Consider the following 22,644-nt stretch of genomic DNA (forward strand, 5'->3'; position numbering starts at 1 on the left):
TAAACGTTAAAAAAAAATTAAAAAAAAAAAAAAGAAAACTTAGTAAAGAAAATATACTAAAATCCTAATTTTAAGCATTAGCCCTGGAAAGGAGATGGGAATTTATGCATTTAAAATTTTATTACTTACCTTATAGCCTTAAAATCGATGGTTTAATTTACTTGTGTATCTATGTTTCCTCATCTGTAAAATGTAGATAATGAGCTAATTTGAATGTGTAAATGGTAATTATACCTTCTAAGTTGTAAAAGTAGAGGTCTATGGTATCCATATTAATAATATTTGCATGTAGGATAAAATAATATTTCAGTTCATAAACTTTTTAAAAAATTTTTTAACGTTAAGAAATGTTTAAAGTTTTTATTTATTTATTTTTGCGAATGAGAGAGAGAGAGAGAGAGAGAGAGAGCAAGGGAGGGGCAGAGAAAGAATCCCAAGCAGGTCTCGCACTGTCAGTACAGAGCCCAGTGTGGGGGCTCAAACTCACAAATGGTGAGATCGTGACCTGAGCCAAAACCAAGATTCGGATGTTTAACCAACTGAGCCATCCAGGCACCCCTAGTTCATAAACTTTTAAAGAAACAGTTAAGTTGCCAGTGGCCCTTCTTCTACAAGATAGGGTTGTGGTAACATGATATCTGACATAATTAAATTATTTATTGCTGACAATATGAAGAAGTTAGGATTTTTTTTTAAGTTGGTCATTGTTCTTTATCCAAATAACATTTTTTTTCCCAAAAAATTGTCCAAGGTATTTAGAGTTCTGGTTGTAGAGGAAGGAAGGGAAGCAAAGATTCTTTTGTTAATTAACATACATATCACACAAAGAGCCTTTTCTCATTGTACACATCCTTTCTAGAATTATTTTCTGCTAGGCTGTTATGTCTCACCAGAGCAGACTCAGTACTCTTTGTTCATTCAATATAATAAGGTTCTGTCCTCATGAAACTTATCCTTAAATAAGTCATTGAGAAAAATAAACAGAGCAATTCCAATGTAAAGTCATACTGCCATGATAAGGATAAACACATTAAGACTAAATGTGAAATGTCTAATCTAGATAAAGCATCAAGGTAAATTAAGGACCTTTTCTCAGCTGGTGCTTTGAATGAGTCATCTTTAGCAGGGCCAAGGTTGAGCAAATGGGCAACTATTTGAAGGCCATGAAGCAAGAAACAAATTTCAGGTAGCCAGTTTATCAATTAGTTTGATCCAGGATTTGATCCATTTCATGGATCTTAAGCCATTGTAAGTAGCTTGATTTTATTTCAAAGAATATGAAGTGGTGCTTACAGATTTTAAGTAATTCTAAGGCATATGTGGTCAATTTTGTTTTTTAAATCTTTCCCTGGAAGCAATTTTGAGTGCTGACTACAGGATGGTTAAGAGTAATGTCTGGGACAAGTAAAAGAACTTGGTAACTTGGTATGTCCAAGTTGAGGTGGCCAGTGAGCAGATGAGTGCTCTGGTCAGAAGGTCAAAAAACATATCAGCCTATGTCCTGCTAATTATTTCATGTCAGCAGTAAATTTATAGCCCCTGGAATAAATATCTGGATTACCCTTACTTCTCAGTTTGAGTGCTCTTGGTAATAAAACATTGCAGAACTCCTGATTTGAGACCACTATCTCAGATTCTAATACTCTAGAGAAGCAGTTGGAAAACTTTTTAAAGGCTTTTAGTAAATATTTAGGCTTCCTGGCCTTACAGTCTCTGTTGAAGCTACTCAACACTGCTGTTGTAGCTGGAAAGCAGCCACAGACAAATGTAAATGAATGGATGTGGCTGTGTTCCAATAAAACTTTATTTACAAAAAGAGGCAGATGGGTCCCTGGCTGTAGTTTGCCTCTTGGATCATGGCTAATAGAATTAAAACCACAATACTTTAACTTCAGTACATTCAATGGACAGAGTAGACCTTTCACTTTATTACATAAACTGGGAATTTTTTCCCTTTGTTCTCTTTTTTTATGTAATTAGTCATACCATGGGTCACAGACAAGAAGAGCAAATCAGATGGAGATAACACAGGACAAATCCACTTAGGCAATTAGAATAACAGCATTTTATGCATTCATGATGATGAACCAGTAGCATTGTCTATGAATGTGAATTCCAGAGATGGCATACATAACATGAGTTATTTTACCAAAAAGCAGATGGTTCTAAATTTTAATAAAATATGTAGTTTAAAAAAAAAAAAAATATATATATATATATATACACATATATATATACATATATGTGTATATATATATATATATATAGTAGTTTTTCTTAAATAAAATATGTATTTTTCAAAATATGGTAGTTTTTTTAAAAAGTATATACATGTCTGACATTCATTGAACTGATTTGGATTAGGTCTTTGTTGTGGATGCTACTGTTATTTTCCTGTTTTTTAATGGAATTGTAGGTTCTATTTTCAAATACAAACTCTGAGTGGTTTAGCAACATTTTTTTTAATTTTTCAACTTAAAATGGAATACAATTATGATTTTACCATTAAATTCTTTTCTTCTGGGATTTTTAACTGAGTAGGAGTCTAATATTAATTTTAATTGCAGCTCATTTAATACATACCAAAGAGAATGCTCTCCTACTACTATGTATAGATATATGGCCAACAGAAGTAATTGCAAATAATCACAGGAAAAGAAATGCTTTTAAGACTTTACTGAAACACACATGCAAACAATGTGGCATAGCTGGAAAACTGTGAAATTGAAGCGGCCAGCAGATCAACCTTGCTTGCAGCTTTAAGGAATATTCTTTGCTTAAAAACAAACTTGAATTGACTCTAAGGCCCAAAGAGTTATGAACAGAAACAAGTCTTGAAAAGAGGGATGAAGATTATAATCAAAGAGCATATTTTGTGTGTGCCCAGTGGGGAAAGCACTTTGGCAACTACATTGGCTTTTGAGCCACACAACCTTAGATCACATTCACTGTCAGACAGAATGTCTGCAAACCTGGAGAAAAAAGAGTTTCTTATTTCTTTAGTTTCTTTCTAGTGGTATGTGAAAACGTACATAAGGTAAGGTAGGAAATGTTTTTCTTTGCATTGCAATTAAATATATGATTTATTCTAGTTCGGAGAAAAAATGAAATTTCTTGAAGTCTAACTTTTTAAAAGGCAATTCCCATACCTAGATCTCTGGATGTATCTTCATAATAAATGCCAGGAACATGGTCAAGGATGGAAATACGTGTCTGATTTGGTTCTCCCTGGTTCAATTAACCTTTGTGGAGGATAAAAATAATATTTACTGAATGCCACGCTAATATGTATACACTGAGATACTTAATCTTATCTTCTCCACTACATTTCAAAGTTAGTTTTGAGGATGTTTAATAATTGTAAAGAACCTGTTATAATACTAAAAATATTAAAAAGATAGAATATAAAAAGGAAGTCACCCATGCCATGATTTCACTTTGTCTCCTCTGTTTAAATATGCACGTCCCCTAGTGTTTCTGAAATTAGCAACCTGATTTCTCTTACTGCATCTTGGCCATCATACATCCTTGCATCAAGTATCCCATAAAGTATTCCATCTGCCAATTAGTGTCCAATAACATGTTGCTTAGATTTGCAAGTTTAATCAAATTAATTATTTCTACATATTTATTGTGCATGTAATTAGTGCTAACTCTACATTGGAATACTAGAATCATTCAATTTCTTCTTGACAATACCTCTTTTGTGAGAGGAGCTATAAATAAAATACTAAGAAATATGGGAAAAGATCAAGAAAAACCCATTCATTTAACAATATTTGTATCCCCTACTCAGGTGCTTTGAAGCTTATGAATACAGAAAGATTAGTGTGTGGCACAGTATATCTTATTTAAGAATGTCCAACTCTAGTGCAGAGGTCAGTAAGCTTTTCCTGAACAGGGACAGATAGTGAATATTTTAGGATTCTATTATATATTATAGTTTCTGTGGCAACTATTCAATATCTCCACTTTTGTACAAAAGCATCCATAGATAATATGTAAACAAATGTGTACAACTAAGATAATACAAAACTTTATTTACAAAAACAGAGGGCCATATATGGGCCAATGTCCAAAATTCATTAACAATATAAAGAAAGAAATATATAAAGAAATTTTTTAATTTGAATGTGATAGTAGTAGAATGGAAGTGTTTAAAGGATGTAGAGTTTAAATCTCTCTGAGGGAATGCTTTACACAGAATGTGACATACTAAAATAATGTGTAGAATTAGCTAGTTAGAGAAAATAAATAGCAGCAAGTGTAAAGTCCTGAATACAAACTCAAAAAATACCATAAAATTCCTAAATATGACAGAACTTAGCACGTGCAGCTAGAAGTGAGGCTGGCCATTTTGTTGGTGTCTCATGCAATACTAACAAATTTGGTGTTTATTGACTCGCCATCAATACTGTTAAAAGCAAGTGAGTGATATGACAGCTCTGTGTTAGGAAAACACTTATGGTAAGAACTGGAAATGGAAGGGCATGATGGCAGTCACTCGTCTAGCTGGCTTTGTCACACAAGCTAATGGAAATGCAGAATTTCTGCGAATTTGAAAATAGGGTTGGATATTCCAGGAGATTTCAGAATGGATAAATATTTCTATATAGCTGTCTGAAAGGAATGAACCTAGCAAGAATTCATGTCTCTGAGATCAGCTGGTTCAGGTATCTAAGATGCTGTCATTAGTGCATACAAAGTATGTGTGCAGAGGGTACCAATTCCAAAATTTACCTCTGTTAATTTTCAAATGATGTAATGAGATAAGAGAACCCATAGCTAGTTCCTACCAAAATTATTCATGTGTGAATGTTTCTATTACTTCTTATATTTATTATAAAATTATATATATATATATATATATGATTTTTTTATTTTATTTTGAAAATTTAGATGTGAAAGAAGAGCATATCCGAGCATATCCACTTTATTCGCAGTCACATATGGTCTCATCTGATACCATGATCACAATACACTCATTCAATTTTCAGTTGGATGTTGAATTATCTTCTATTTTACATTTAACTTTCCATATTTGGTTCTAATTGTAAGGATGCTTCTTACTCAGCTGCATACTGGGCCTAATTATTCTTAGTCTTATTGCCTGACAAGGTTTTAAACTTCACTGGGATGTGTTGAAAGTGTAGTTTTCATTATATCGATGAGAAAAAGAAACAACAACAAAAAACTATAGGTAAGTAGCGGCAGAGAAGAGACAGATGTAGAAATCAAAGGGAAAAGAAAAAAGAGGACATACATAATAACAAAAAGAGATAAGAATTAATTGACTTCAAGAGTTGAAAAGGGAAACAAAGAATTAAAGACAATTAAAGCATATTTTTTAATATACAGAAAGTGTCTTATGTCCTTGTACATATGTCATTTTTTTAAGGTACCAAGAAAAGTAGGCTTAGGCTCACATTTTCCATCTCTGTACTTGTAGAGTGGAGATGAACCTGAATGAGGTACAGCAAATGAGAATTTTAGTCTGCCTTTCAGATAAAGGGTAGCAAAGAAAGGAGCAAGGAAGGTAGTAACCATGATTAGGGGAAAAGATAATATGAAGTTGGTGAAATTCATTGTTGGGATGCCCATAGTTGTAGCTTCCATTGCTTGTATAAACATTTCTAGTGTATCTGCATGACTGAATCAAAGTAGATGTCACAAACATTTAACTCAGATTATAGACTGCACAGAGAGACTGAGAATAAGTGGGCCTAAACTTTCTCTCCTAAGGTTTGTCATTTCTTCCAGTATATAGGTCTTCTCTAGTCTGATATTTTTAATCCCTCCCTGACTCAGACAACTAGAGATGGAAGTGGCTTCAAAAGATTACTAGAGAGCAATATATAATAATTATCTGTGAGTGATGCGATCTGAGTGGAAGATAGATTTTATCTGAATGGGGGAACTACTGAAGTCATAGTTCAAGAGGAAGTCAGAAGTCCAATGTTGTAATTCCAGAATTATAACTACCTAAATGTGTAGCTTTGGGCAATTCACTTAACCACTCTGATCTTCATGTGTAAAATAAGAAGACAAGGCCAGATGATATTGATTCCAATCACGTCATTTATTTCATTTTTTAGTTTATATTTAAAATTCCTGTTAGTTGACCTAAAGTGTAATATTAGTTTCAGGTGTAGAAATTCAACACTTATATACAACACGCAGTGGTCATCACAACAAGTGCACTCCTTAATACCCATCACTTGTTTAAATACCAATTCTCAGGCCTTGGTAATATCTTATTCTAATTTAAGTATAAAATTCATTATCAGATAAACAACATTAAAAGATACTATATTCATCATCTCAACCCTCCAAAAGTCATAGAATGAATTGTTGACCCTTAACAAAAGAAAACTAACTTAGAGTTTCATTTTTCTTATGAGAACCCCTCATCACGTTGGTAAATAGGTGTCCCAACAGGGATTTTGAAGAAAATAATTGAAAACTTCCTTTAAAATGTAAAGATCACTAAAGAGTTTTAGGTATTAGTGAAAGTTGAATAATGAGTAGAATTTGTTGAAACAGCCCAACATCCCAATACATTATCACATGAGAATTGTAAATTTACTAAAATTTACATATAAAAGAATATAGGTTACAAAACATATGAAGGTAGCACAAAAATGAGGTTAAACTAACCTAATAAAACAACAAGAAAATGGAAACTTAACAGGATGCTTGATACAGTAAATAGAATGCATAATCCAGGAATCCCAACCTTCTGCATTTTATTATACACAGGTGTCCGCCTATGAAATGAACAGAAGAACTGAAGCCACCTCAAATTATGTTAAGGAATAAGAGTACTTCTACCACTAATATTCCATGATTCTATTACTGACAGTGAAGGTGAAGTAAAATAATGTACCTCCTGATTCCAAGCACTTAGAACGCTATCAATTCTTGGTATTAAATTTTCTTGAGGATAAAAAGAAAAAAAAATATTTATATACCTGAAAGTCTCCTTGCTTAGGGTTGACTTTGACTTATTTTTGTTTTTCCCTTCCTGTGGCAGAATTTAAAGACTGCCGTACGTGTTTTAAATAGTTGATAATTTCTTTCTTCCTAAATATACTAGCTAATTCATATTATTATGGACATTGCAAAAATGTTGGGGATTTTCTTGTAAGCTTCCTGAAACATTTTTCATCTTCAATTTTCCAAAATCACACTGCTTATGCCACTTTTGGCATTACTATTCTGACCTGCAATTGGTAAGTTTACCAATCTATTTGATTCATGTGTCATTGTAGTTCATAAGGTTGTATACGTCTATTTATCTCTTTGTTCCCTGCACCAGTTAGCAGGATGTTTTATTCAAATAGTATATTTTTAAATTATTGAGGTAAGGTTCCATCTATCGTTCGCTTACAGGAAGGATTTTGATGGAAGATTTTGATGGAAGATTTTATGGCACAAACTTCAGAATTAATTATGGATAAGATTAAGGTTCTTGAGTGTGAAATCACATATAGCATCAGAAATAATTATATAACCTAAAACAATAATGAACATATGAATTCCATGTAGTCTGTTGCAGAATGTAGTAATGTATTTTGGAAGTAAGATATACAAAAAACAAACAGACAAAAATAAGCATTATTTTTGTTCTCCAACGATTAAGTAGAATTTAGTAATCTTCTATCAGAGAAGGAGCACAGAGAATTTTAAATGTATGGAAGCCCATCACATGCTTGTTGTTTTGAGTGGAAATACTGTTTACATGTAGAGTATATTCAGCTGTAAGAGATTAAATTATTGATTTGCCTCTTGTCTTAAACTCTACTAAAAAGACAAGTTTAGCCATTGACATATAATGGCGAAGAGTATGTTTTTCTTTATCTTTTAACGGGAGAAAAGCAAAAATCATTTTTCAGCCATGACTTAATTATGCGTAGTTTGGATGCAAAGCATGAAGACATTGTTACATCTATCTTTGTTATAGTTAACGCTTAGAAATGATGGTGGTTAATCTGTACTTGGGCTCCAACAACATTAATGGTATATTTCCTGTAGTAAACATGAAGGCTTTTCTAGTTTCTTTACTCAGTGTTTAACTCTTTGCAAGGCTTTTTTTTTACCTAATATGGTTTAGCATTTATTTCTAAAATCGTTATTATCCTTAATTAATTTTTTCAGCTGCCTATAATTTTCATTATTCACAATACAAAACAGCATATGTGAAATTTAAATGTATATGTATATATGTATATATATTAAATATTCATATTTATAAATACTTATATATTATATTATATTATATATTATTGTATATTATAAATATTTATATATACATATATGTGTATATATATTAAATATTTATGTATATCTTTATATATTTTTTACAACATGCAAGACACTTATGTTTATTTAAAATAAATTAGGTGATCACATGAAACATTCTACAATACTTAAAAATTCACTTGATTTTCACTTTCAGCCATTTAAATATTTTATATGCATTTACATAAAATATAAAAATAATACAAAAAGTTTGTCTTTCTTCTAAAGAAGATATTCTATATTTATAAACGTGAAACAATATTGCATATAATGAATTTAGTTAAAATTTATTTTTATATATACAAATTGTAAAGTATCTGATATTGACATTAATAAAATCCTAGTATTATAGCATCATTTAGATTGATGAAGCCAATTATCTGCATTGCTGCAGGAGAGAAATATACCAAGATTGATTTCTTTGATATATACTATACGTTTATATTTTACTAGCAAAAATACAAGATTTTAAAGATTAAAATTAAGGTAAAATTAAATTAAAAGTGGTTTTTAATTTTCTGAGCATTTTTTTAGATAAAGCTTTGGCATAGTGATGGATATATCATAATGTTGATTTATATAAAAATTTATTAATAAATGACTTTTTAAAATTCTATGATCTGACCCACTGTGAGGATTCCTATAACAGTGCTGGAAAGAAAAATAAATAACAAGATTCATAGAATCATGGAGAAGAAAAACTTACGGTCTGTCTTTGGCCTGTAGCAAATCTAAAAACTGAGTTTAAGAAAACACAAGAAAGGAATCTGGGAAGAAGAATCTATTTTATCTTCATATGACCTGTGGCTCACTACTGTTATGCCTAAAGAGCTATTGAAAATTCTGTATTTCTGATCTTCACTTAGACATTGAAACTTACCTAGAATCCTTATTTTGAGAAACACTAGAGTAAATAGAGCCAAATCCTTAAAACATTTTATTTATTTTTCACTAACAGAAAAATTGTATTTACTTAAAAGCATTCAGAATGTCAGCATAACAGCTGCAACTTTTTTTGTTGTTGCTACTGCAGAGTGGTATTCAGTTAACAGAACACCAGTTATTTCCTGTAAGCTGCCTCAAAGACAACTGAATATGAAAACACTACTATCCCAATATACAACTAATTCGTGCTATGCACCAACATGAACCTGTGTAAATTTCCATGCCAGTTTCCACCCCCCACACTGTTCCAGGCAGGGTTAGTGGCTACTGAAAATATCACCAGGACAGGGCTATCTAAAGTCACGTTTGGTAGTGTGCTAATTATACAAAAAAAAGATACCTTACAGTTTAAAAATAAATCTTACACAGCCTTACATTTCAATTTTTTTCTTTAATAGGAACGTGTTGGTTACAGGGGGTTAAATGCTTTATGGACAAGAAAAAAGAACTGAGTTAGAACCAGCATATTCATCATCTTCATCTTCCTACTTTTTTTCCTCTTCTTTCTTTTCCTTGTTTTTTTTTTCAACCTTGACAACTCTTTTTTTTGCTGCATCAGGCTTTCCTTCAGCTCCAAATGCAGCCATACCCTTTTCGTATTTTTCCTTCAGCTCAGCAGCCTTCTTTGTGAGGCTGCTTGTCATCTGTGGCAGAGTTATTCCACATCTCTCCCATTTTCTCTGCAACATCACCAATGGAGAAGCCAGAATGTCCTCCTTTGATTTTGTGGTGATATGCAGAAGAAAACAAGAAAAAGGCCAAAGGAGTACATTGGGTGCATTAGGATCTTAGGACTTCTGTTTTTTGTTTCCCCTTTAGGTGGGATATGTTTTCATATCCTCTTTCATAACAGGCCTTGTCTGCCTTTGCCATGTCTTCAAAGTTTCCTTTCTCTTGAGCAGACATGGTCTTTCAGCTCTCCGAGCACTCCTTCGAAAACTCGAAGTTGACTGAAACATCTGGGTGCTCTTCCTGGAAAGTTTGCACAAAGAATGTGTATGATGACATTTTGCCTTTTGGCTTCTTAGGATTTCCTTTGCCCATGTTTAATTATTTTCCTCAGAGAGGCAGAGTCATCCAGTGCCTGTCTGGCATCTCACTTGCCCCAGCGCCTTCTCTATGGACTTCAGTTTACTGCAGTGGCTGTGAGAGCAGGAGCCAGATGCAGCCTCAAAACATTTTATATTCAAGGAAAAGAAAAATAACCCACAACTGTTAAGGTTTTATGAGAGCCAAGAAGTCAAATCTTTAGAAGTAAGGGGTTGTAATTGTTTTTATTAAATAAAAGCCAAATTCGTATAATGTAAATGTTTATTTTGAGGATATTTCATTAAGGTAGTAAATTAAATTTGTAGTCAACAAAATAATTTTAAGATGTACATTATTACTTTTATTTTAAATAGGCTTAATGGCAAAATTTCTGTGAATCTATGCATTCTGTGCTTCATAACAAAGTATCCTCCAATATTTATTTTCTCACATAGTACCTGAGGGTTAGTGGTCTGGGTGCAGTTTGGCTGGTTGGTTTGGCTCAGGGTTTCTCACAAGATTGCAGAGGCTACAGTCATCTCAAGGCTCAAACAGTGCTTCCAAGCTTATTCAAATGGTTGATGGCAGGCTTCAGTTTGTCATAGGCCTAAACATCCTCACTGGTGTTTGGCGGGAATCTTCAATTCCTACTCATGAAGACCTTACTCAGGACTGCTTACAACATAGGAGATTGCTTCTCCCAGAGTGAGAGGGCAAAAAAGAATGAGCATACCTGAGATGGAAGCCATTGTGTTTTATAACTTAATCTAGGAAATGACATACTGTCACTTCAGCTACGTACTACTAGTCACACCGAACAACTCTGGTAAAATGGAAATGTCTACATAAAGATGTGAATACTAGAAGATAGGAATCACTAGGGCAGCCATTTTGGAACCTGCTTAGCATATTTATTTCTTTGTATGCTTACTTCTTAGAAGCACAAAATCATCTTCTATAATTTTTCATAGAGAAGGTTTTACAGTTTGATAATATAGTACTTCCTTTATTTTTTAAAAGTCTTTCATCAAGGCATTACATCTTTATATTACACTGTATATACATGCATATATATATATATATATATATATATATATATATAGAGAGAGAGAGAGAGAGTTTTGTGTAGCTTTGTATTGTCTTACTTAAACCAGAAAAAATATTTGGAATTAGTTTCATTTTTTAATATTTATTTATTTATTTTTGAGAGAGAGAGAGAGAGAGAGAGAGAGAGAGAGTATGAGCTGGTTACGGGCAGAGAGAGAAGAAGAGAGAGAGGATCCCCAGCAGGTTCTGCACTGTCAGCACAGAGCCTGCTGTGGGGCTCAATCTCACAAACCATGGGATCATGACCTGAGCCAAAATCAAGAGTTGGACGCCTAACCAGCTGAGCTACCCAGGTATCCCTGGAGTTAGGTTCTGTGATTTAACTGTGCATTAGAAATCCATGGCACTGTTGAAAACCAAGTTGACAAGTTATAATTTACCAAGATTTTATTTCCTTATTTTTTCACCAGCTGAAAACTTACCTACTTATTATGCTTCCTCAGGGTGAGTTTGCTTTTTGATTATCTAACTTCATGCAAGTTTTAACTGCATCCCAATCAGCCCCATATATACTCTCAAGAATATATATTTAGACACTTTGGCATTTCAATTATTTCTAAAATAGTATCTTACTTTGATGCTCTTCTGTATAAATGAACCTTTTTTAAAGAGTAAGATATTATGCTAAGCACTTGAGGAATACAAAGACAATTATTATAATGCCTGTCCACAAGAAAGTTTTAACTTCTTAGGGAAAGACAAATTCACAGGAAGTTTCCATTGTTTGATTGAACTAATGTACAGATCATAAGGGAAATAAGTACAAAATAAATGCTTTATTCAAGGAAGAAGGTTTTCAAATAGCCTTTGGCAAGGATAGAAAAAAGTTATGCATTAAAACTCCTTTGAGTTACATCTTATAGGATGATTAAGGTTTTCAAAGGAATGAACTAGAATGGTGTTTCCCAGATGGAGGTTGTAGACCTAGCAGGAGTGGAAAGGTCTAGAGCATATTTGGGGAATGCACAATTGTCTTGCTTGACTGAAACTTACCAAAATGTGGGATATGATTATAAAGGAACTTATGAGAGTATTGGGAATCATTTTAAACACTAGTTTGAGGGGAGCCTGGGTGGCTCAGTCAGTTAAGTGGCAGACTTCGGCTCAGGTCAGGATCTCATGGTTTGTGAGTTCAAGCCCCACGTCGGGCTCTGTGCTGACAGCTCAGAGCCTGGAGCCTGCTTCGGATTCTGTGCCTCCCTCTCTCTCTCTCTCTGCCTCTCCCCTGCTTGCACTCTCTCTCTCAAAAATAAATAAACATTAAAAAAATAAAAAAAAATAAACACTAGTTTGAAAAGTTAAACCTTAGTTTGGGAGGACATGGAGATCAATTTTGAGCAAGAGAGGCTAGAGCAGATATGTGCTTATATTAATCTAGGAGCATATATCTGAATGAATTATAATAGGAAAATTCATTAGTCAAAGAAAGAAGTCCAGAAGGATATAAAGTAACTGTGAGCAGAGCAGATTTGCTCTTACAAATATAGTACAATGAGGGCCTAACTTAGCATGTTCCCAGTGAGAATGGGAAGAAGGAAGTTGAAGTGAGAAATATGTGGAGACACTAATTACGTGAATAAATGCATTTTTAAATAAATAAATAAATAAATCTATATATACATATATTCTGAACATGTCTAAACAATTGGAAGAAAGGGAAATAAAGAGAAGAGTTGGCTTATGGGATGTAATTATGAGGTTGAATTTTAGCCCAACAGATGTAGGATTCAGTAGACCCTCCTTTGCACATTTTAAACACAAGTAAACACCTGTCAATCTGTGTTTAAAGAAAAACTTGGAACTAGAGCCAAAGATCAGTTTTGAATAGAGGTAAAATTAGGGTAAGTAGGAATATAAACAGGTAAGACATGAGTGGAAGGGCACTATAGAGTGAAGAGGCAAGCTCAAGGACTGTGTCCATCATGAAGATGGGACAGTAAATGAAACCCGACAAAGAGTGAGATGGAGCATTCAGAGAAACAGGTTTTTGTTTTTGTTTTTTTAAATAATATACCTGAAATTTAAAGCATTTGAAGGAGCAGGTAATTAGCAACTTGTAATGACACAGAAAATTTTAAAAGGTGGATAATTAAAAAAAAAAAACGGCTGCTAAGTATTTGAAAGCAGTTGTTAAAGAAGTAATGGAAGAAGATAAAGTATACAGATTTAAAGGAGTGACTAGTAAGTAAATGGGATTCCTGGAATATACTGCTTTTTCAAGACGCATAGGTGAAAGGAAGAGAGAATGTGAAAGTATAGGGAGATATGAAAGTTGAAATTACTTTGGACCTTTTTTTGAGGTCACAACAGATAAGGTCTGAGGAAGAATGGCATTTTCAAAAATAGTCCCAATTCAAGGTACTGTGGCATGAGACTGAAACTGTGGTCTGATCCAGCAATACAAAATGACGTAGTTTCTCTCTCACTTTTATCTTTCTGTGAAGTGATTCCCAGTTAAGCTGTCATTTCAGCCATAGGGGGAAAAATCAGTATCCCAAAGTAATTTTGCTAAATATTAATTTTTAAACATGATTCAATTCCATATTTTTCTTTCTTTCTTCATTCAAGAGAAATCCTCCAACCAACTTTTTGAATGGCTTTTCTCACCTTGTCATGATTTTAAAATCTATTATTGTTGCCTCTAATAGCTATTTTTTTAAAGTTAGGAGTGTAACAAAGCTCTCTGTCAATTGAAGTCCTAATTTTAAACCCAATATTATTATGTTTAGGTTTTGGACTTATTTCCATGATATGGAGGAAAAGAATATTAGCTTATTTATCTTGAGGCTTTTATTGTTATTATCAAGTTAGAGATTCTTGAAAGAGGATTGTCATTAGGGATTGAAATAAATACCATTTAGGAAAAGGAATCAGAAAACCAAAAAGAAACTAAAAAAAATATATATATATATATGCATATATATATAATATATTAAATATATATATATATAATATTAAATATATATATATATATATATAATATTATATATATATATCGAAACCCTCTTATCAGTGTGTGGTCAGTGAATGCATGTTCTCAGAAAGGCCACATTTGAGTACATCACAGAATTGTGAGAATCTCAGTTTTTGCAATTTCTGACAACATTCTGGTCAGAGAGTAATATATATCTTCACTTGAAATGAACATATACATGTTCTTACTATAGTCATTGCTTTGCAGTGTGTGTATGTACACGTGTGTGTAGACGCCATTATAGACTATGTAAAGGAAACCCCTTAATGGAAGAGCATGGAGTTTGGTATGAGAAGTTGTGAGTTTATTCTCGCTATTTATCTTTGTGCAAACAAGAGAAAAAAAGTGATGACTCTAAGTCCTATTTTAATCCTCTAAAATGGAGGGAAATGATACTATCAGCCCATTAAGGCTACTGAGAGGAGTAAATAAACTAATGGGTAATTTGAAGTTGTTAAGGTGCCTTTACTTAGAACAGCATATTATTAATGAAGAATGGCCTTTTTCTACGTGCTGTGGGCCATATCTTATGGCAAAAACAGCTGAAAATCTCATTCACTTCCAATAGTATTTAAAAATAATAGTATTTAATAATCATAAGTTACATATTTTCATTAGGGTACACTAACTGATGTAACAAACAACCCTCAAATCTCAGTGATTTAGCACAATAAAGTTCATTTCTCACTTCACAGTTTGATGAGGGTCATAAACCCTCCTCCACACAACTCAGGACCCCAGATTGCATCGATTTTGTGGTTCAGTGATCTTGTGGCTTTAAGATCAGCATGTCTGTTGTTACCTGCCAGTGATAAAAAGGAAATAGCATGGAGAAGCTACATTGGATACTTAACCACCTTGCTCAGGAATGCACACATCATTCCACTGGCCAGAATGAGTCATGTGGACCAAATTAGATACAATAAATAAAATAAAGTATTTTTTTACTGATATTTGCTGTAACATTCAAGAAGAAATGCTTTGGCTGTTTAGATCAAAGTTTTTCCAAACTCAGTAATTATGGAACAATTTAAAAATTAAGATAGGTACCCAAATGTCAGCAGTAAATCATGAGGTATAATGCACAGTAAATCATGAGGTATAATTTAATGCACAAATTAAATTTGAAGTAAAATGGTATTTGCATACACTCATAGCTATAATAAACAATTTCATTTTATTAATGATCTTACTTCACAAGTGGATGAAACAGAAATATAAAAAACTTTATCTGATTAAGAATAAAAAGTACAGGACGTTTGGATGGCTCAGTCACTTAAGTGTCTGACTACAGCTCAGGTCATGAACTCGCAGTTCGTGGGTTCAGGCCCCATATAAGGCTCTGTGCTGGCTCAGAGCCTAGAGGCTGCCATGGATTCTGTGTCTCCCTTCCTCTCTGACTCTCCCCTACATGCACTCTGTCTCTCTTTCAGAAATAAATAAACATTAAAACAACAACAAGAAGAAAAATACAAAGTAATGATGAAGAGAAACAGCTTTCATTTTGCATTTTTTAATATAATACTCAGCTTAAAAATATCATCTTTGAGGAGCCTGGGTGGCTCAGTAGGTCAATTTATGGTCAGGTCATGATCCCAGGATTGTAGGATGGGCCCCACTTTGGGCTCCACACTGAGTGTGGAGCCTGCTTAAGATTCAGTTGGTTGCTCTCTCCCTCTGCCCCTCTCCCCCGCTTGTATGCTCTTTCCCTCTCCTTCTCTAAAATAAAATAAAATAAAATTTTAAAATATCACATTTAAAATGAGAACATTATTCTATGTCTCTGTCATATATCATAGTAATATTAAGTGTGAGGTTAACAAATCAGATATAGCATCGTGTATATGTACATGTATGTATGCATATATAATATATATGTATGTATGTATGTTCAAATACATTTTATTATCATTGAAACATAATATAAAAATGCCATTTTCTATAGTTATTTTGTAGCAGATGGGAAAATTAGAACAGTACATTTTGGGTATTTCTCAAATCATTCAGGGATTCATCTTATATAGTTTTTTTTTTATCTTTAGAAACAAAGCTGCTTATATAATCTCCATAGTGAAATGTCCAAATTCTGTCTTTTCTGTTTCTATTACAATTTGAAAAGCACTGGATCTAGCTTTTCATTTTCAACATAGATTGCCAGTTAGTCGGTAAATGCTTCTGATACATCAATGAACAAAAGTAACAAGTAAGTGCATTGGGTGATTTTGCAGACTGCATCTTGGAATTTATCAAGAATGGAACCATTTCTAAAAAGGATAAACATTATGGAATAAGCCTAGCTGTAGAAATATGAATACATTTTTTTCTTCTCGGATTTAAAATCCACTAAAGAGGAAAATATTGCTAACATTTCTTTGTGTTATGTGTGTAAAGCACCTGTTATGTTCTCACAGAACTCAGTTTGAAAATTGCTAATGGAATTACGTTGTCCCAATAGAGGCATCACACACCCATCCCATCCATCCTGACTTCCCATACAGTGACTAATGCATTCTAACATGCATACTGTTCTAGTAAAAATACTGTGTGTTTCTGTCAATGTCACTAAACTATTAACAGACAGAATAAAATGACATAAGAACAAAATGGCTTAAGCACCAGGAGCTTATAGAAGTTGATGGATAAAAAGAGGAGGGGCAGCCTGATATGACAGCATTAGAAATGGTGCCAAAGAAACACTGTCTTCTATATTTGTTCACTGGAATTCCCTTGAGAACAGTCAGCTTCCCCCAATCCCCAAATGCAAATGTTCTAAGCATCTTTGTTCTTTATCACATATTTTACCCTGATTAGTCATGTTTGTATCTACAGCTTGGGTACACTTTATGCTTATAACTTTAGGGCCTAAGGAGCAGCAACATAAGGAATCGTCCTCTTTGGGTCTTTCTTATTTCCCTAGCAGTCTTTATTTTCAAGGGCAAAGGTAGAGATTGCGCTCCTCCAGAAAAGTGTTTCAATTGTTACTTAGTTGTCAAACTCCACCAATAAATTGCTTTCATATGTCATCCTTACTAACTTTTCTTTCTTTTCTTTCTTTTCTTTCTTTTCTTTCTCTTTCTTTCTTTCTTTCTTTCTTTCTTTCTTTCTTTCTTTCTTTCTTTCTCTTCCTTTCTTTCTTTCTTTCTTTCTTTCTTTTTCTTTCTTAATTTTTTCCTTCCTTCCTCCCTCCCTTGCTTCCTTCCTTCCTTTTCCTTCTTTCTTTCCTTCCTTCCTTCCTTCCTTCCTTCCTTCCTTCCTTCCTTCCTATTTGAGTTAGTTGACATATAGTGTAGCATTAGTTTTAGGAGTAGAACCCAGTGATTCATCTTATATATGATAAATGTCTCTTATATATGACACCCAATGCTCACCCCAACAAGTGCCCTCCTTATTTCCCATCACCCATTTAGTCCATCCATCCACCCAACACTCCTCCAGCAACCCTCAGTTTGTTCTCTGCATTTAAGAATCTCTTATGGTTTGCCTCCCTCTCTGTTTTTATCTTGTTTTTCCTTCTCTTTCCCTATGTTCATCTGTTTTGTTTCTTAAATTCTTGACCTGAAATGCTTTCTACTTTCTTCTCCACTGGGTCAGTCTCCAAATCACTCTTCTCCTCTCTTCTCATTGCATATTGTGTGTACCACTATCATAACTGTTGCCACACAACACTGAAATTTTAATGTGCTTTTGTCTCACTGTTCTTTGAATTCTGTTAAGGCAGATGTCACATCTTATTCATTGATATATATTCGTCTGTGTCTACATCATTTAATAGAGACACAACAAATATCTGTTGGAAAAATGAATACATAAATGAAAGAATTCACTGCATCTAGTTTTATCTCATTCCTAAATACAGTGCACTCATTAAGACTCTTGACGTGTTATATTAGACCTTCTTATTTTTTTACATTGCTTGGAACTTATTTGAACCCCATATTTCTTCAAATATCTGTTATATAAGTCATCTTAACAGTTATGCTTTAAATTTCTTATTTATAAGATTAGTGTCTTAGTCTCTGTGAAATTGCAAAGGCCATTGAATTACCTAAATGCTTTCACAATAATTCATAGCACAAACAAAGTGAGTATTTCTACTTAAAAAGAGCTTTGAATTAAGTGCCATAAATATAGAAGAGGTATTCAGAATTGTTTGAGTTTAAAATGAACTCCGATAATATTCTAAAAACAGAGGCATGCTGAAGATTTTACTTAGATTTTACTTACTTGTGTTGCTTATGTTTGTTTTTTTTTCTTTTTCCTTTCTTATCTATCTATCTATCTATCTATCTATCTATCTATTTATTATTTTGGGGATCCTACTGTAGCTAGGAAATCCTCTACACTATTTGTACTTATTACCTCAGTCGGATTGGGTTGTGGGGTACTTTTTCCTTTTAATGTGTCTTCTATTTTATCAAACATGCTTTTTATTTGAAATTTCTCAGGCAATTTTTCTCTTTCTTCTCTTCCTGAAACTGGGTTGTATAGATTGCACCAATTTTATGTTTTTTTTTCCCACTACCCTATCAGTTTTCCCAGTAGGTTTATTACTAGTTGTATAGATTGGATTTCTTGTTTCATGAGTCCAGAAGAAAACGGTCTCAGCCTCTCTCTTTACTTGAATTGGAATTTTTTAAAAAATTCAAACCATCATTTTCTTCAAAGACTATAAAATATCTGTTAGTATTTAAAATAATAACTATGAGAGCTTTAAACACTAAGAAGTTGCATAGATTAATGTTTTAACACAGAATAAGTGGCAGTCCCTCCTAAATAAAACACATATTTGAATAACACCACATGCTCCTTTAGTTATTTATTTTTATCATCACTTCTTTTCTTAATTTAGTGTTCTGTGATTTAAAATTAGATGCTTGAAATGAGTTCTCTCTGTTTCATTGTACTTAATTTTCTGTGCTTAAGAATAGCTTCACCATCCAAAATAGATAATTTATTACCCATATTAATTAAGATAAATTTAGAATTTGCTAGTCTAGGTAGGTAACACACATATAGTAATATTTCCAGAAGTTTTCCATATGATTTCATATAAGAAATAAATCAATTTGTCTTTCTTATATTTTGTGGGGACTAAATATCAAGGTACAAGATATGCATTCATTTTCACTAGCCACAGCACTTTCAAACTTTAGCGATTCAAAAGTGCAGAAGTGGAGTGCTCCATTGACACAGTGAGAACATCCATTTTTTTCTTCTGATATGGAATCTGCAAATATCTTACAAATGATATGTCATCAACTGGAAATGCAAATAACAGTAGCCACCCTTTAATGACAACACTGGGAGCACAACATTGTCCTGTCCACTTCATCTTCAGGGAGATTCTTTGGGGGTGAGTCATATTACTTTAACAATTTTATAGGCAGGAAAGGGAATCTTGGAGAATTTAGCTTCAGTTGCTCAAAATTATATAGCTAATGTAGGAGTCAGTATTCAAAATCTAGGTCTGTCTGATTCCAGAGCCTTCCCCCTAAACCATTATCCTGTATTACCTTTGTAGTAACTATTAATAAATTATTAAAACTTCTGATTGTGCATAGCATGATCATAGTTTACATGCTGTACTTTACTAGCTGATCAAAAATAAATTGATATTATACCCTAACCCACATAACAAAATACATAAACCAACTTAGGAAATCTTTATGAGATGTTAAGATTTATAATTGGTTATAATAAGGGACACTGTTACAGTATTATAGTTTTTTCTCTCTTTTTTAACTGTTTACTAACACAGTTATAGCAATAGAAATACCTTAACTAATGTATTATTTTAACAAACACTAAAATTTTAAACAATGGAGTAAACAAAACAATTTCTGAATTCATGTGTACATAGATATTTATTTGATTGAGAAAGGATATATTTGTTAGTGTGTGATATATAATAATAGGCTTATTCAAAAAGCATATAAATATTCAAGGACTATGAAATCCAGTGATTGAATTAATGCATGAATATGTTTTGGTCAAAGTTTTATTTTTCTTATTTGTTTCATTAAATATAAATCTAGATAAATGTCATTCAGCTTTGAAACAATAGTATTTAAGCCAGGTTTTTCTATAGCTAATTAAAATTAAGTTAGTCTTTGTCAATTGAGACTAAAAGAAATAATTATACCACTTAACATTCTTTATTCAGTTCATCCCTTTCAAAGTGCAAAAATTCAGTGATCTGTAAAACCATGAGGTGCTTTTGTACAAGTGAAACAAGGTCCTTTTATGTCTCAGTTGAGTTAGTTAAAATTATTTTTGTTTATGTTATTTGGATTATAGCTTCTGATTGTGTTCTTATGGTTCTTGGCAGGTTAACTAGGGTTATGTGAATGTAGTTATACTGAAATAATTATTGATTCATATATCAAAATCATGGTAAGTATGAACATATACTTAAGAATGAATTAGTACAAGTTCAAAGATGTCATATTCTTTACTCTGTAGGGTCATTTATTCTCTTTTCATGAGTATACTTTAGGAAATTTTGTCCATATTTTAAGAAAATAGAGTGACTTAATAAGGTATATAACTTTAATCTGACACCTTGGGCTTGTTAGCTTTTGCCCTAGTCATTGACCATTCGTATGTCCTATTCTGCTTGCCAGTGGATATTCATAAATATTGAGCATTGCAGTTTATAATATCTAAGCTAATGTAGTAGTGCATTTGAGTTTATAATCTATTATTATACATGCTAGTTCTGCTGGTTCTCAAAACATATCTGTGGAATAAGCATTTGGGTTATTTCTTCTAGGTATGCTCAAATGATAAGATGGAGCTAGTATTAAACAAAGTTATGTTTTCACTATATTATGTTTCATAAAACACAATACTTCTAGAGTTCCATATATGGCACAAAGCTTTTGGGTTATTGATCTAAAATCTTCTTTAATGGATGAGGAAAATTACGTCCATAAAGGCATAGTGACTTGCTCTAAGTTATAAAAGTTTTCTGGCTCCCAATTTTGTCTACCTTCTTCTCACCTTGCCAACACATTATTCAAAGGTAATGATGCTCAAGGACTTTGTGGTCAGGCCAGTAAATGACAGAAACTAAATATATGGCAGATATAATAACTCATTTTATGTGAGTCTCAGCCTTGAAAGTAATAAGAGTAAATATTTTCTTTCAGAGGAATTTATATTTTTTTCAAGAGTAAAATTTCATAGCATAGATTAAGATTTATTTATGAATTTTGTTTTGATTTCCAAAAATATTTTTATCATTTTATTTGTTGTATGAATTGGAGATCACATGTTGTTTCATTTATACGGACAAATTGGCTACTTAATATGGCACTGTGAAGCCAGTTGCTAAAATGAGATATAAAATGATGATTGTTTTAGTTTTAAAAATTAAAATATTTTGCAAATATATTAATATTCAAATAATTGTGTAGTTTTCAATCTGATTCAGAAGTATTTCTAATAAGGCTAAATAAAGCATTTCTGATTACTTAATTTACTATTTAATTTGATAGTTTATGAAACATTGAGCTTAATCCTCCTTGTAGTTTTGTATTTTCTCCAAATTATGATCATTTTCCTTTATGTATGTACTACCAATCTTCATGATTTATTACACTAAATTGAATTTTAAGAGAAATTGAAAACAAAATGCATCGGTGAAGCAGATCTTCTATGTGTCCCCCAAAAGGCAATGTACCAAAAATTGCAACAGTTCTTGAAAGCATCCTTAATTGAATAGAGAAGTTGCCTTGAGGGAATTGAGCAACAAGTTCCTTACTGTCAGAGCAGGCAACACTTTTTAGAAAGCCTTGTTTTTTATATTGGATTGAAATCATGATAAGAATACAATTACATGTTCTGCATTAATCTGCCTTTTTGAAAATGGAAGTACTTAGCTTTATTTTAAAGATGCTAGTGTGCACACTCTGTAATAAATTTCTTGTACTGCCTTAGTCTACTCTATGGATTTACTTGTGGGATGGTTTTAGGACACTACTCTTAGCTCCTTTAAAAAAAATCTCCTCGTGCAAGTAGGTGGGAGAATTAAGAAATTCTATTGGAATTATTTTTATTATGCTATAAATACATAATTATCATAATGCTTTATAATCATGCTTTATACTTGACTTATGCTCTTTTATATTTATTAGTATATTCTATTTTTATATCTCTGAATTTAAAAATGAATGAAAGTATTCTTTACAAAGGCATTTATTTTGAATAAATGTGTGACTGTGGCTTTCTCCCTAACCCATTTTCCTCAAAAGGGGGAGAGGACCAGTAATGACTAATGAATGCTT

General features: G+C 32.6%; 1 protein-coding gene and 1 pseudogene across 3 annotated transcripts in view; one reads left to right on the forward strand and one right to left on the reverse strand.

Moving 5' to 3' along the window:
- The window catches only part of CADM2 (cell adhesion molecule 2), a 1,075,089-nt gene that overhangs the window by 44,279 nt on the left and 1,008,166 nt on the right, over window positions 1-22,644 (forward strand). The gene's annotated exons all lie outside the window — the stretch shown is intronic.
- LOC144612816 (high mobility group protein B1 pseudogene) lies at window positions 9,675-10,347 on the reverse strand (annotated as a pseudogene).

This window comes from Panthera onca, chromosome C2, assembly GCF_046562875.1.
Source record: "Panthera onca isolate mPanOnc1 chromosome C2, mPanOnc1 haplotype 2, whole genome shotgun sequence".
Lineage (NCBI taxonomy): Eukaryota > Metazoa > Chordata > Mammalia > Carnivora > Felidae > Panthera > Panthera onca.